This window comes from Sapajus apella, unplaced genomic scaffold (genome assembly GCF_009761245.1).
Source record: "Sapajus apella isolate SASKATOON/1434 unplaced genomic scaffold, GSC_monkey_1.0 scaffold1, whole genome shotgun sequence".
Taxonomy (NCBI): domain Eukaryota; kingdom Metazoa; phylum Chordata; class Mammalia; order Primates; family Cebidae; genus Sapajus; species Sapajus apella.
The window spans coordinates 21,528,390-21,543,240 of NW_022436941.1; the positions used below are offsets into that span (position 1 = coordinate 21,528,390).

Genomic DNA, 14,851 nt, shown 5'->3' on the forward strand with positions numbered 1-14,851 from the left:
CTAACCAACATGGCGAAACCCCATCTCTACTAAAAATACAAAAATTAGCTGGGGATAGTGGTGCGTGCCTGCAATCCCAGCTACTCGGGAGACTGAGGAGGGAGAATCACTTGAACCTGGGAGGTGGAGGTTGCAGTGAGCCGAGATAGAGACACTGCACTCCAGCCTGGGCAACTTCATCTCAAAAACAAAACAAAACAAAACCAAAAAATCCTAGGAGCTATCTTGTTGAGACTTGTCACCATGATGTAGGAGGGATGAACCTTTACCCTTAGCATAATGAATGTGACACTGCCTACTTCCATCCTGTGGGACAGCTGAAAGAATGAGCCCTCAGCATCACACATGCCAACCAGTCTATTAGAGCAAACTTGCATATGAGTACTTTTGCCAAAATTCTCCAACTTAATTTTTAAATAGCTAAAATATGATCAAGGTCATATGGATACTGTATCTGGAACTTCAAATATATCCTGTTCACAAATGTTCAGTGTTATAGAGACAACAGCTTGGGACAGTCAAGGGTACAATCACATTTTTAAAAATCAAGAGTAAGCCCAGGATAGAGGGCAGTGGTACCTCAGCTCACTGAAATCTCTGGCTCCCGGGTTCAAGTGATTTCTGGCTAATTTTTGTATGTTTATTGGAGACGGGGTTTCACCATGTTGGCCAGGCTGGCCTTGAACTCCTGCCCTCAAGTGATCCACCTGCCTTGGCCTCCCAAAGTGCTAGGATTACAAGTGTGAGCCACTGTGTACAGCTGCATTACTAGTTTATTATACAACAGTTAAAAGAAAAACCCACCAAAAACCAATCCAATTATATTTATTAACCACTTTAATAACCTCCTTTATTCTTTGTCAAGCACTTTACTCCAAGTTTGGTAAGTGTAATCATGAGATTGTGTAGCCTAATGGTCCAGAGAAACCACCTCTGGTTGCAAGATGATGCCTTGCTATGGAACCATTAATAATTAAGCTCCAAGTAAACCCTGAATGAGACATAGAAATTTGTGAAAGAATTACATATCCCAAAATGTGAAAAATGAGATTTGAGGCAGATGGTAACTCTAAGAAAGAGTCACTTGAGTATTAAAATGGCACTCTGGAAATAGACTCATAGCAAAACCAAATTTTCTATTAGGCTCATCTTATGGCTGAGACCACTGGCAGTGGAGAACAGAAGCGGGGCTGCATGGTTAGCCTGTACCAAGGAAATGGATCCACAGAAGAAAAATGACTTTTGGTGCCATGTGGCTTGCACTTACCTACAGCAAGACAGCCTAGCTCCCTCAACTCCATTGTGTGTCTGGGAAAGGACAGTAAAAGCATCTCCTTGAGAAGTAAAGACTACAAGGAAGCTACAGGCTCACCGTGCACAGGTGAGAAAGGTGGACCATGTGTAGATTTTAACAGTTTCTTTTTTTAAACTGGAGGAATCTATCACATACCACAAAAAAAAAAAAATTGTGTCCTCCTCTGTGAAAAAAAGGATTATGCAAAAAAATCAGATTTGTAATAGAAAACAATGTGTACCTCCAGAGTAGGTAAACATATGGTTTATGTTTTTAAAAAATACAAAATAATTTCATGACGAAATACCTTGATTTGCATGTGATTTAGAACTAATTTCATATTAACCAGATTCAGTTGCTGTGATAAATCTGTGCTTTAGAAAATCTATTTTTAAAAAATATCTAGTTTTAAGCCAGAAGATAAACCCTTCATTTGTGTGTCCACATGTAAGCTAGCCTGCTTGGTATCATGCAGCCAATATACTAAAAGATTAATAAAATTATTTTAAAAATCTCCTGTCACAGACTAACAAATATTATATTTCCTCAGTTTTTCTGGGCTGTACTACTTTGTATTAATGCAATCTGAATTTTCAGATATAAATACTAGTCAATGGTCGTTTGTTAAAACTTAAAAACAGTAGGGTTGGGAGGACCTTTGCAATATTGGTCATTAAATCATAAGTAAAATTATTCTTAGAACTAGACCGCAGTCAAGTGGACTGCCCTAACTGTTCTTAGTTCAAATTCTGCAAATTGATCACAAAGTTCATAATCATGCCCTTTTATGTGCTTTAAATGGACATAGTGACTTTGTGGTATATGCTTTGTAAGAGAGCAGGTAACTCCAGCACAGAGGAAACCATGTAATGCAGAACTGGAGAGGACTTCAGTGGCACTATTCCATTTTTATTGATCCAGACTGTTGCTTTCAATCCTGCATTGAGGCCTCCTTGGATGTCAGCTTTTAGTGTGTCACTGACGGTCACACTGTCCCCAGGTTGTACTTCGAGGAGATTGTAGCAATAATAAAATATGGATGGTGCTGGCTTCTCTCTCTGCTCTCTACCTACAATAGCGTGGAAATATGACTGACAGGCAGAAGCCTCAATCTTCTCCCTCTGGGTCTGTTTGTACCCATCCCTTAACAGAAATAGGCAGACCTCCTTTCAAAGTTTGGTGAGATGGCTTTGATATCTTCTGCTAGTGTCATAAGCTGTAAATGTGTAATTTCCAAAGGAAGTGACATTCTTCAGTCAATTTTCTGTTGGCTGCACCACCTTTTGTTTCCTGGACTGCTTCTTCCCAACTGAAGCCCTACATCAATAATACATGTACTGTAAGGATGAAAACATTCCTTCCTGAGTTTAACTTGAACTTTATCACAGATGATTTCAGCCTTTTCTTAAAATGATATTTTGATTGAAAGAGCTTTATCACCTCCAACAGGTCTCTCCCACTCGCCCCAGCCATGTTGATGAGCGTATTGTCCAGGTCAAAGAAAAAGGCCAGTACGTGGCTCTTCCCCATAGCCCCCATGGCTCCCGTGACCCTTGCACGTGTGAGGTAGGTGTCCTGGCAATGTCATACTTTTAATAGTATATGATATTTTTCATTGATGCATATTACATTCTTTATCATGTTTTAGGTTCTTCTATGTATTGTAACAAATTCCCTTCAAGATTTATTTTGTTCAATTGATTAGTCTTAAGTATCATAGCTTTACATGCCTATCTAGGAAACAATAAAATGCCTCTAGAATTGCACAACATGGCAGCCTTGTCTGGAAGAAACTGACAGTGTTGAATTTTGCCTAAGTTCTGTGCTCCTGGAAAAGAGCAAAGATGGAGAAATCTCCCAGCTTTTTGTGTTTCAGAAAGACCTTGCTGCAAAGAAGCACCCTTTCCCATATAATTTAAATAAAACTCACATAAAGTGCCTTGTTTACCTATGACAAGTCCAGACACAGACACCAAATTCCTACTCTTTGCCTCATAAATTATTAACTAAATTTGTCTGTACTAATGATCAATGGGAACAAAATGCTTGTTAGTTACATGTTGGTTAAGATTCTGTCCATCTCCCAGACGGACCTTGGCCCATCCTCAGTCTGAGTCAGCATGTAACCCCTCTTCAACAGCAGCTCCAGAGAGAAAGCTGGCTTCAGGGTAAAACATTCTTTAATCCCATTCTCTTAGCCACTTGTCCACCTCCAAATCTTTCTAATGTAGTTTACTCCTCTCTATAAAAGAAAAACTCTTTTCACCTAACTCTTGAGAAGCATGCAGGTATTATGGTCGGAGAGTTACTATTATTGCAATAGCTCTCCTTCTCCTATTGAAAGGGTCTCTTCTCCTCTTATAATAATCCTTCCAACAAAGTTTCAGTCTGGGTTTGCTTTTTATTTGACAGGACCCACTCATTACCTTTGGTTAAAAATTTTTTTCTTTTATATTCTCATATAAGAAAAAATTATTTTGCTATATCTGGCCCCCACTTGATTTAGGATTTTAAAAAACTTTTTGGAGGTATAACTTACATACATACAAATGTATGCATAACTTGCATACATTTAAAAGGTAAAATTTGGTGATATTTGACAGATGGGTAACCCCTGTGAAAGTTGTATTACCCCATGTATGGAACATTTCTGTCACCTCTGTTTTCTTTAGTAAAAGGTGAAAGATTTATGAGATTTGAAAAGAAAGTCTTGAGCCACTTTGCATATAACCCCCCACCTTCTGCCCTTAGCTCTATGCAACCACTGATCTGATCTCTGTCAGTACATGTTAGTTTGCATTTTCTAGAACTTTTCATGTGTGAAATCATATGGTGTATCTGGCTTCTTTCAATCAGCATAACGATTTTGACATTCAACAATATTGTGGCAGTTATTGATAGTTAATTCTCCTTTTGTTGTTATTCCATTTGTATAAATATACCATATTTTTATCCACTGATCTATTGATGAATATTTCTGATTTTTCCCCCAGTTCCTCTGCTCCTTCTGCTGTGTGAAGAAATGATAAGAAGATGGCCATCTGTCTATGAACAAGGAAGTGGGGCCTCACCAAAAACTGAATCTGCCCGTTGCTTGATCTTGGACTTCCCAGCCTCCAGAACTGTGAGGAATAAATTTCTGTTGTTTATAAGCCATCAGTATATGGTATTTTTGTTATAGTAGCCCCCGCTGAGAGGAATATTGCAAATACAATTACTATGAACATTTGAGTACAAGTGTTTGTACTTACGAAATGTATTTTCATTTCTTTTGGGGAGGAGTAAAAAAGCTGGGTCCAAAGGTAGGTATGTATATGAATTCTAAGAAACTGCCATAGTACTACATTTTACTATTTTACCAGCAGTGAATAAGCCCCTTTTAGGTTTGAATTAACATTATATAGTTTGTGAAGAAACAACATGTTAGTGATATTCAGTTTTCTATAAAGGTAAATGCTGTACTATTAAAAATGTTCATATCACTCAGTGAAGTTGTTTTTTTCTTTTTCTTTTTAATTTTTATTTCCTTCATATCATCCTTGTGCAGGGGCCATGTTAATCTCTGTATCATTCAAATTTTAGTATATGTATTGCTGAAGCAAGCACACTCTGAAGTTTTATGTCTTTTCATCATATAGGTCTTGTTAATTTCCTATTAGGATCAGTCCTAAGTATTTCATGTTTCTATTGTGAAAGAGCAATTTTATTTAGCTTATGTTTTAACTGCCTACAATTATCTTCCTTAAAAAACATAAATATTTTTCAGATTGGTTTTAGATTTGCAGAAAAATTGTGAAGATAGTACAGAAAGTTTCTACATACCCAGTGTCTAGTTTCTCTATTATAAACATCTTATGTTAGTCTTGTACATTCATTATAATTTAAGAGCCAATATTAATATATTATTATTTACTAAAATCCATACTTTATTCAGATGTCCTTTGTTTATACCTAATGTCCTCTGTTTTTACCTAATGTCCTCTTTCTGTTCCAGGATTCCATCCAAGGTACCACATTATATTTGCTAATAACATGTTCTTTGGCTTCTCTTGTTTATGATGGTTTCTCAGACCTTTGTTTTGCTTTGGTTTTAACAACCTTGACAGTTTTGAGGAGTAGTGATAAGGTAACTTATAGAATACCCCTCAATTGGGATTTGTCTGGTGTTTTTCTTATAATTAGACTGGGGTTTTGGGTTTTAGAAATAAGACCACAGGAAACCAATTGCCATTTTCATCACCTGATACAAGGGTGTAGTCACACTACCATCATGACTTGTCACTGTTCATGTTGACCTTGAGGTAGTGTTTGTCAAATTTTTCCACTGAAAAATTACTCTTTCCCACCCCCTTTCCATTCTGTATTCTTTGGAAGAAAGTTATTATGCACAGATCACTCTTAGTGAGTGAGGAATTATGTTCTCCCTCCTTGAGAATGGAGTACCTACATAAATTGTTTGGGATTCTTCTGCATGGGAGGTTTGTCTTCCTCCCACATTAATTTATTTATTCAATTATTTATTTATTTATACCACTATAAACTCATGGGTTTTCATTTTACACGTTGGGTTATAATCCAATATAATCTAATATTTCCCTTTTTTTTGAGACAAGGTCTTGTTCAGGCTGGAGAACACTGGCACAATCATGGCTCCCTGCAGCCTCAGCCTCCTGGGCTCAAGCAATCCTCCCACCTCAGCCTCCCAAGTAGCTGGGACTACAGGTGCATGCTACCACACCCAGCTAATTTTTTAAAGTTTTTGTAGAGACAAGGTCTCACTATGTTTCCCAGACTGGTCTTAAATGCCTGGGATCAAGCAATTCTCCACCTCAGTTTCCCAAAATGCTGGCATGAGCCACAGTGCCCAGACTCATTATTTATTAAACTATTTTGTGACTTAGATTGTTCTACCTTTGGTCAGTGGGAGGTCTTTCCATTGGCTTCTCCGTCCCTTTAATGTACCTCCATCATTGTGCTTATGAATTATTTAAAATTATGTTTTTTCTTTTTTTTTTTTTTTTGAGATGGAGTCTCGCTCTGTAGCCCAGGCTGGAGTGCAGTGGTGTGATGTGGGCTCATGCCAAACTCCACCTCCTGGGTCTCAGTTCAAGCTATTCTCTTACCTCAGCCTTCCAAGCAAGTAGTTGGGATTACAGGCATGAGCCACCATGCCCAGCTAATTTTTGTATTTTTTAGTAGAGATGGGGTTTCACCATGTTGGTCAGTCTGGTCTTGAACTCCTGACCTCATGATCCACCCGCCTCGGCCTCCCAAAGTGCTGGGATTACAGGCATGAGCCACCGTACCCAGCCTCAAAATTATGTTAATTTTTATACTTACTTTCTGGCACTACAAGATGCTCAATACTTACCTTGTTTATTTCCTGCCTCATTTTTAGAATTGACCTCTTCTTCAAAGAGCCCTGGCTCCTTTAATTAAACAGTATTAGAAACCAATATCTGAGCCATGTATGGTGGCTCATGCCTGTAATCCCAGCACGTTGGTAGGATGAGGCAGGAGGATTACTTGAATCCAGGAGTTTGAGGTTGCAGTGAACCATAATCATGCCACTTGCACTCTAGCCCAGGTGATAGAGTGAGACCCCATCTCAAAAATAAAATAAAATAAGATAAAATACTGAATAGATTTCCATGTTTTCATGACAGTTCTAATCACATTTAAGCTTCTAATGTTTGAAATTATGCATTTACAGAATTATTTGAGCCTAGAGTATACTGGAGGCAATTCTTTGACACATTTTTCATGGTATTGGTCTATTCAGGTGTTCTATTTTGTTTCTGTGTCAAGTTTTGCAGTTAGAATTTCTAGAAAATCATAAGGAGAGCCAGCAGTCTTGAAAAATTGAGTCAATATAAAGTATAAGATATGCAAGTAGCTCAATGCCTTCTCAGCTGTTTTTTGTATTCAATACTACTAACTTCTAGAACTGTTTGTGTCTATTCAGTTCTTTTAAGGAGACAGGCAAGTTCCTTGGCATTGGACATCTTTGTTAATGATTCTAATTTATAAATTCTCAAAGTTACTATTGTGTGACTGTGACCAAGTTACTTAATATTTCTTTCTCTCTTTTTTTTTTTTTTTTTTTGAGATGAAGTCTTGTTCTGTTGCCCAGGCTGGAGTGCAGTGGAGTGATCTCAGCTCACTGCAACCTCCACCTTCCAGGTTCAAGCAATTCTCTTGCTTCAGCCTCCCAAGTAGCTGAGATCACAGGTGCCTGGCATCATGCCTGGATAATTTTTGCAGTTTTAGTACAGACTGCGTTTCGCCATGTTGGCCAGTCTGGTCTCCAACCCCTGACCTTAAGTGATCTTCCTGCCGAGGCCTCCCAAAGTGTTGGGATTACAGGTGTGAACCACTGTGCCTGGTGTTACTTAATCTCCCTTTGCTGTAGTTTCTTTCTTTGTAGATAGAGGTAAACATAATATTTATTTTATAGGGTTAATCCTAAGATTATAAGATAGTTTTAGGATTACATGCAAAGTGCTTAATATAGTGCCTGACAAATGGAGAGTTTTCAATAAATGTTCTTCTTGCTAAGACTTACTGAACTATTAATTAAATTATATTTTCCTTTTTTTTTTTTTTTTTTTTTTTTTTGACAAGAGTCTTATTTCTTTGCCCAGGCTGGAGTGCCATGGCACAATCTCGGCTCACTGAAACTTCCTCCTCCTAGGTTAAAGCAATTCTCCTGCCTCAGTCTCCCCAGTAGCTGGGATTACAGGCATGTGACACCAGGCCTGGCTAATTTTTGTATTTTTAGTAGAAATGGGGTTTTGGCATGTTGGCCAGGCCAGTCTTGAATTCCTGACCTCAAGTGATCTGCCCACCTCTGCCTCCCAAAGTGCTGGGATTATAGGTGTGACCCACTGCACCCATCCTAAATTATATTTTTCTAGAGTAATTAAACAATTATATCTTCCAGGGCCTTTGTAGCTATTTAGACATTCTAGTTTTAATCATTTTCCATCATATTTTTCCAGTTCAATTACTTATTGCCTCATCTCAACATATTTAGGATTTAGGACTATAAAAGGGGAGGAAAAACAAAGGTGAGAAATGTGGTTGTGGTAATGAACTACTGTTCTGGTGAAAATGTCCCCCAAATTGGATTGTGGTACATTTAAAAACAATAACAATATATAATCTAAGAAAAACAAAGAGCCATCAATTTAAAAATTGGAAGAGAGAAAACTCAGTTATTTTCTTTTCATATGATAACCTCATTACTTTAGGTAACTGTAACTTGCAAAGGTTCTCAACTTTGATGCTCATTTGGATTAGCTAAGGAGTACAAGTTTTGTTTCATTAGTTTTGAGGTAGAACCTAGGACTTTATGAACAGGTATGAATGCTCCAGAGAAGCCTTCAAACACCCCAAAGATGGAGAACAACCTGTGGAGTAGAAAACTCAGTAGGTTTGAAGTTAGGAGGCTTGAATTTTCTACCTGGTCATTTTCCTCTCTGGGCTTCAGCTTTCTCATCTGTAAAAGTAAAATCTTAGATTAGATCAGTGATTTTCAATGAAAGCTCCAAGACAGATTTCCTAGGAGTACTGATGCCTACAGGTTTCTTGCCCATACCAGGTTCTAATTTAATTGGCCTGGGGAGAGATTCCTCATGTGATTCCTATGTAAGCCAGGCTGGAGAAGTACTGTGCTATGCAATCTTTAAATTCCATTCTTGCTTGAAAATTAGATGGTTCTAGTAATAGAGTTAATTTTTATTCCATTCAAACAGTTAAGTTAAATTCCCAGTTGTTAGAATTGGGTTTTAAAGTTTTAATTATTTAACTTCCAGTAGGAATATTTAATTCAAAATAAAAAATAGGCCAGGTGTGTTGACTCACACCTAGCACTTTGGGAGGCCAAAGCGAACAGATCGCTTGAGGTCAGGAGTTCAAGACCAACCTGGCCAACGTGGTGAAACCCTGTCTCTACTAAAAATACAAAAATTAGCTGGGTGTGGTGGTGTGTGCTTATAGTCCCAGTTACTCAGGAGGCTGAGGCAGGAGAATGACTTGAACCCAGGGGAGATTGAGCCACTGCACCCCAGTCTGGGCGACAGAGTGAGACTCCATTGAAAAAAAAATGTGTATATATATCCTGTTATAAAACTGATTGGTGAAACAAACAAATCCAAGCAAATAAAGTGTTTTAGAAAATAATCCCTGTATTCACCATGATGGAGAGAAAAAAAAAAGAAAAGAAAAGGAAAAAGAAAAACAAATCCTTTGCCGGGTGCAGCAGTTGGTGCCTGTAACTCCCAATAATTAAGAGGTGGAAGGATTGCTTGAGGCCAGGAGTTGCAGTCCATCCTGGGTAATATAGCATGACTCTGTTTCCTCTAAAAAAAATCCTACAGGCTTGATTTTCAAACTGCTAGTTAAAAAAAAAAAAGAAAAAAAATCCTACAGACAGAAGACTAAGATTATTTTATGATTATATATTCTATGTATGGATAAGAAATAATACAGTGGATCTTGAGGCAAGATGGCTGAATAGGAACAGCTCCAGTGTGCAGCTCCCAGCGAGATCGATGCAGAAGGTGGGTCATTTCCACATTTCCAGCTAAGGTACCTGGTTCATCTCACTGGGACTGGTTGGACAGTGGGTGCAGCCCAAGGAGGGTGAGCTGAAGCAGAATGGGACATTGCCTCACCCAGGAAGCACAAGGGGTCGGGGAACTCTCCTAGCCAAAGGAAGCCATTAGGGACTGTTCCCTGCACTCTGGCCTAGACACTTTTCCCACAGTCTTCACAACCTGCAGACCAGGAGATTCCCTCCGGTACCTACACAACCGCCAAGTCCCTGGGTTTCCAGCACAAAACTGGGCGCCATTGGGCAGAAACAGAACTAGCTACAGCAGTTTTTTTTTTTTCATACCCCAGTGGTGCCTGGAACGCCAGTGAGACAGAACTGTTCACTCCCCTGGAAAGGTGGCTAAAACCAGGGAGCCAAGTGGTCTGGCTTGGTGGGTCCCACCCCCATGGAGACCAGCAAGTTAAGATCCACTGGCTTGAAATTCTTGCGGCTAGCTTAGCAGTGTGAGCTTGACTTGGGTTGATCAAGCTTGGTGTGTGGGGGGGTGTCTGCCATTGTGAGGCTCGAGTAGGCAGTTTCAACCCCATAGTACAAGCAGAGCTGCTGGAATATTTGAACATGGAGCCCAACACAGCTCAGCAGCTACAGGCATTGTCTCACTAGATGTGTGGGGAGGGGTATCTGCCATTGCTGAGGCTTGAGTAGGTGGTTTCAACCCCACAGTATAAGCAGAGGTGCCAGGATATTCGAACATGGAGCCCAACACAGCTCAGCAGCTACAGGCACTGTCTCACTAGATGTCCTTGCTGGGTAGGGCATCTCTGAAAAAAGGGAGCAGCCCATCAGGGACTTATAAATGAAGTCCCCACCTTCCTGGGACAGAACACCTGGGGAAAAGGATGGTAGTGGGTATAGCTTTGGCAGACCTAAATGTCTCTGCCTGGCAGCTCTGAAGAGAGCAGTACATTTCCCAACACAGCGTTTGAGCTCTGATAAGGGACAGATTGCCTTCTCAAGTGGCTTCCTGACCCCATGTATCCTGACTGGGAGACACCTCCCAGTAGGGGCTGATAGATACCTCATACAGGAGAGCTCTGCCTGGCATCTGGTGGATACCCCTCTGGGATGAAGCTACCAGAGGAAGGAAAAGGCAGAAAATCTTTGCTGTACTGCAGTCTCTGCTGGTGATTCCCAGGCAAGCAGGGTCTGGAGTGGACCTCCAGCAAACTCCAGCAGACCTGAAGCAGAGGGGCCTGACTGTTAGAAGGAAAACTAACAAATATAAAGAAATAGTTTCAACATCAACAAAAAGGATGTCCACTCAAAGAGACCCCATCGAAGGTCACTGACCTCAAAGACCAAAGGAAGATAAATCCACAAAGATGGGAAGAAACTAGCACAGAAAGGCTGAAAACTCCAAAAACCAGAAGGCCTTTTCTCCTTTAAGGGATCACAGCTTGTCGCCAGCAACTGAATAAAACTAGACGGAGAATGAGTTTGAAGAACTGACAGAAGTAGGCTTTAGAAGGTGGGTAATCACAAACCTCTCTGAGCTAAAGGAGCATGTTCTAATCCAATGCAAGGAAGCTAAGAATCTTGGAAAAAGGTTCGATGAAATGCTAACTAGATTAACCAGTTTAGAGAAGAACATAAACTACATGATGGAGCTGAAAAGCACATGAACTTCGTGAAGCAGACACAAGTTTCAATAGCTGAATTGATCAAATGGAAGAAAGGATATCAGAGATTGAAAATCAATTCAATGAAATAAAGTAAGAAGACAAGACTAGAGAAAAAAAGAGTGAAAAGAAATGAACAAAGCCTCCAAGAAATATGGGATTACATGAAATGACCAAATCTACATTTGATCAGTGTACATGAATGTGATGGGGGAAAAGAAACCAAGCTGGAAAACACACTTCAGGATATTATCTAGGAGAACTTCTCCAACCTAGCAAGGCAGGCCACCATTCAAATTCAGGAAATACAGAGAACACCACAAAGACACTCCTTGAGAAGAACAACCCCCAGGCACAAAATTATCAGATTCACCAAGGTTGAAATGAAGGAAAAAATACTAAGGACAGCAAGAAAGAAAGGTGGGGTTACCCACAAAGGGAAGCCCATCAGACTAACAGTGAATCTCCTACAGAAACCCTACAAGGCAGAAGAGAGTGGGGGCCAATATTGAAAATCCTTAAAATAATTTTTAACCCAGAATTTCATATCCAGCCAAAACTAAGCTTCATAAGGGAAGGAGAAATAAAATCCTTTATGGACAAGCAATTGCTGAGAGATTTTGTCACCACCAGGCCTGCTCTACACAAGCTCCTGAAGGAAGCACTAAACATGGAAAGGAACAACCAGTACCACCCACTCCAAAAACATACCAAATGGTAAAGACCATTGATGCTAGGAAGAAACTGCATCAACTAATGGGCAAAATTACCAGCTAGCATCATAATGGCAGGACCAAATTTACACATAACAATACTAACGTTAAATGTAAATGGGCTAAATGCCCCAATCAAAAGACACAGACTGGCAAACTGGATAAAGAGTCAAGACCTATTGGTGTGCTGTATTCAGAAGACCTATCTCACGTGCAAAGACACACATAGTCTCAAAATAAGGAGATGGAGGAAGATTTACCAGGCAAATGGAAAGAAAAAAAAAAAGCAGGGCTTGCAATCCTTGTCGTTGATAAAACAGACTTTAAACCATCAAAGATCAAAAGAGACAAGGGCATTACATGATGGTAAAGGGATGAATGCAACAAGAAGAGCTAACTATCCTAAATATATATGCACCCAATGCAGGAGCACCCAGATTCATAAGGCAAATTCTTACAGACCTACAAAGAGCCTTAGAACCCCACACAATAATAGTGGGAGACTTTAACACCCCACTGTCAATATTAGACAGATCAACAAAATAGAAAATTAACAAGGATATCCAAGACTTGAACTCAGCTCTGGACCAAGCAGACCTAATAGACATCTATAGAGCCTTCCACCCCAAATCAACAGAATATACATCCTTCTCAGCACCATATCACACCTATTCTAAAATTGAACACATAATTGGAAATAAAACACTCCTAAGCAAATGCAAAAGAACGGAAATCATAACAGTCTCTCAGACGACAGGGCAATCAAGTAAAACTCAGGATTAAGAAACTCACTCAAAACCGCATAACTACATGGAAACTGGACAACCTGCTCCTAAATGACTACTGGATAAATAATGAAATGAAGGCAGAAATAAAGATGCTTTCTGAAACCAATGAGAACAAAGACACAATGTACCAGAATCTCTGGGACACATTTAAAGCAGTGTGTAGAGGGAAATTCATCGCACTAAATGCCCAACAGAGAAAAGCAGGAAAGAAGTAAAATCGACACCCTAAAGTCACAATTAAAAGAACTAGAGAAGCAAGAGAAAACAAATTCAAAAGCCAGCAGAAGACAAAAAATAACTAAGATCAGAGCAGAACTGAAGGAAACAGAGACATTAAAAAATGCTTCAAAAAAATCAATGAATCCAGGAGCTGGTTTTTTGAAAAGATCAACAAAATAGACAGACTGCCCGACAGACTAATAAAGAAGTAAAGAAAGAAGAATCAAATAGATGCAGTAAAAAATGATAAAGGTGATATTACCGCCGATCCCATAGAAACACAAACTACCATCAGAGAATACTGTAAACACCTCTATGCAAATAATACAGAAAATCTAGAAGAAATGGATAAATTCCTGGACATTACACCCTCCCAAGACTAAACCAGGAAGAAATTGAATCCTTAAATAGACCAATAAGAAGGTCTGAAATTGAGGCAGCAATTAATAGCCTACCACCCTCAAAAAGTCCAGGACAAGATGGTTTCACAGCCGAATTCTACCAGAGGTACAAAGAGGAGCTCATACCATTCCTTCTGAAACTATTCCAAACAATAGGAAAAGAGAATCCTCCCTAAGCTATTTTATGAGGCCAACATCATTCTGATACCAAAACCTGGCAGAAACACAACTGAAAAAGAAAATTTCAGGCCAATATCCCTGATGAACATCGATGCGAAAACCCTCAATAAAATACTGGTAAACGGAATCTAACAGCATATCAAGAAGCTTATCCATCATGGTCAAGTCTGCTTCATCCCTGGGTTGCAATGCTCGTTCAACATAGGCAAGTCTATAAACACAATCCATCACATAAACAGAACCAAAGACAAAACCATGTGATTATCTCAACAGATGCAGAGAAGGCCTTTGACAAAGTTCAACAACGCTTCATGCTAAAAACTCTCAATAAACTAGGGTATTGATGGAACATGTCTCAAAATAATAAGAGCTATTACTAAAAACCCACAGCCAATATCATACTGAATGGGCAAAAACTGGAAGCATTCCCATTGAAAACCAGCATAGACAAAGATGCCCTCTCTCACCATTCCTATTCAACATAGTATTGGAAGTTCTGGCCACGGCAAGAAGGCAAGAGAAAGAAATAAAGGATATTCAAGTAGGTAAAGAGAAAGTCAAATTGTCTCTATTTGCAGATGACATGATTGTATATTTAGAGGACCCCATTGTCTTAGCCCAAAATCTCCTTAAGCTGATAAGCAACTTTAGCAAAGTCTCAGGATACAAAATCAATGTACAAAAATGACAACCTTTCCTATACACTAATAACAGACAAACAGGGAGCCAAATCATGAGTCAACTCCCATTCACAATCACTACAAAGAGAATTAAATACCTAGGAATACAACTTACAAGGGATGTGAAGGACTTCTTCAAGGAGAACTACAAACCACTGCTCAAGGAAATAAGAGAGGACAAAAAATGGAAAAACATTCCATGCTCATGGTTACGAAGAATCAATAATATGAAAATGGCCATAATGCTCAAAGTAATCTATAGATTCAATGCTATCTCCATCAAGCTACCACTGACTTTCTTCACAGAATTGGGAAAAACCCACCTTAAATTTCATAT

The 14,851-nt window shown here is 39.3% G+C and overlaps 1 non-coding gene and 1 pseudogene across 1 annotated transcript; both read right to left on the reverse strand.

The window, feature by feature from the left end:
- Window positions 1–1,523: 1,523 nt before the first annotated feature.
- Window positions 1,524–3,508, reverse strand: LOC116560271 (annotated as a pseudogene).
- Window positions 3,509–4,796: 1,288 nt separating this feature from the next.
- Window positions 4,797–4,900, reverse strand: LOC116554304. Its single transcript, XR_004270160.1, has one exon. It is a non-coding gene; the product is annotated as a U6 spliceosomal RNA (small nuclear RNA).
- Between the last annotated feature and the right edge of the window lie 9,951 nt (window positions 4,901–14,851).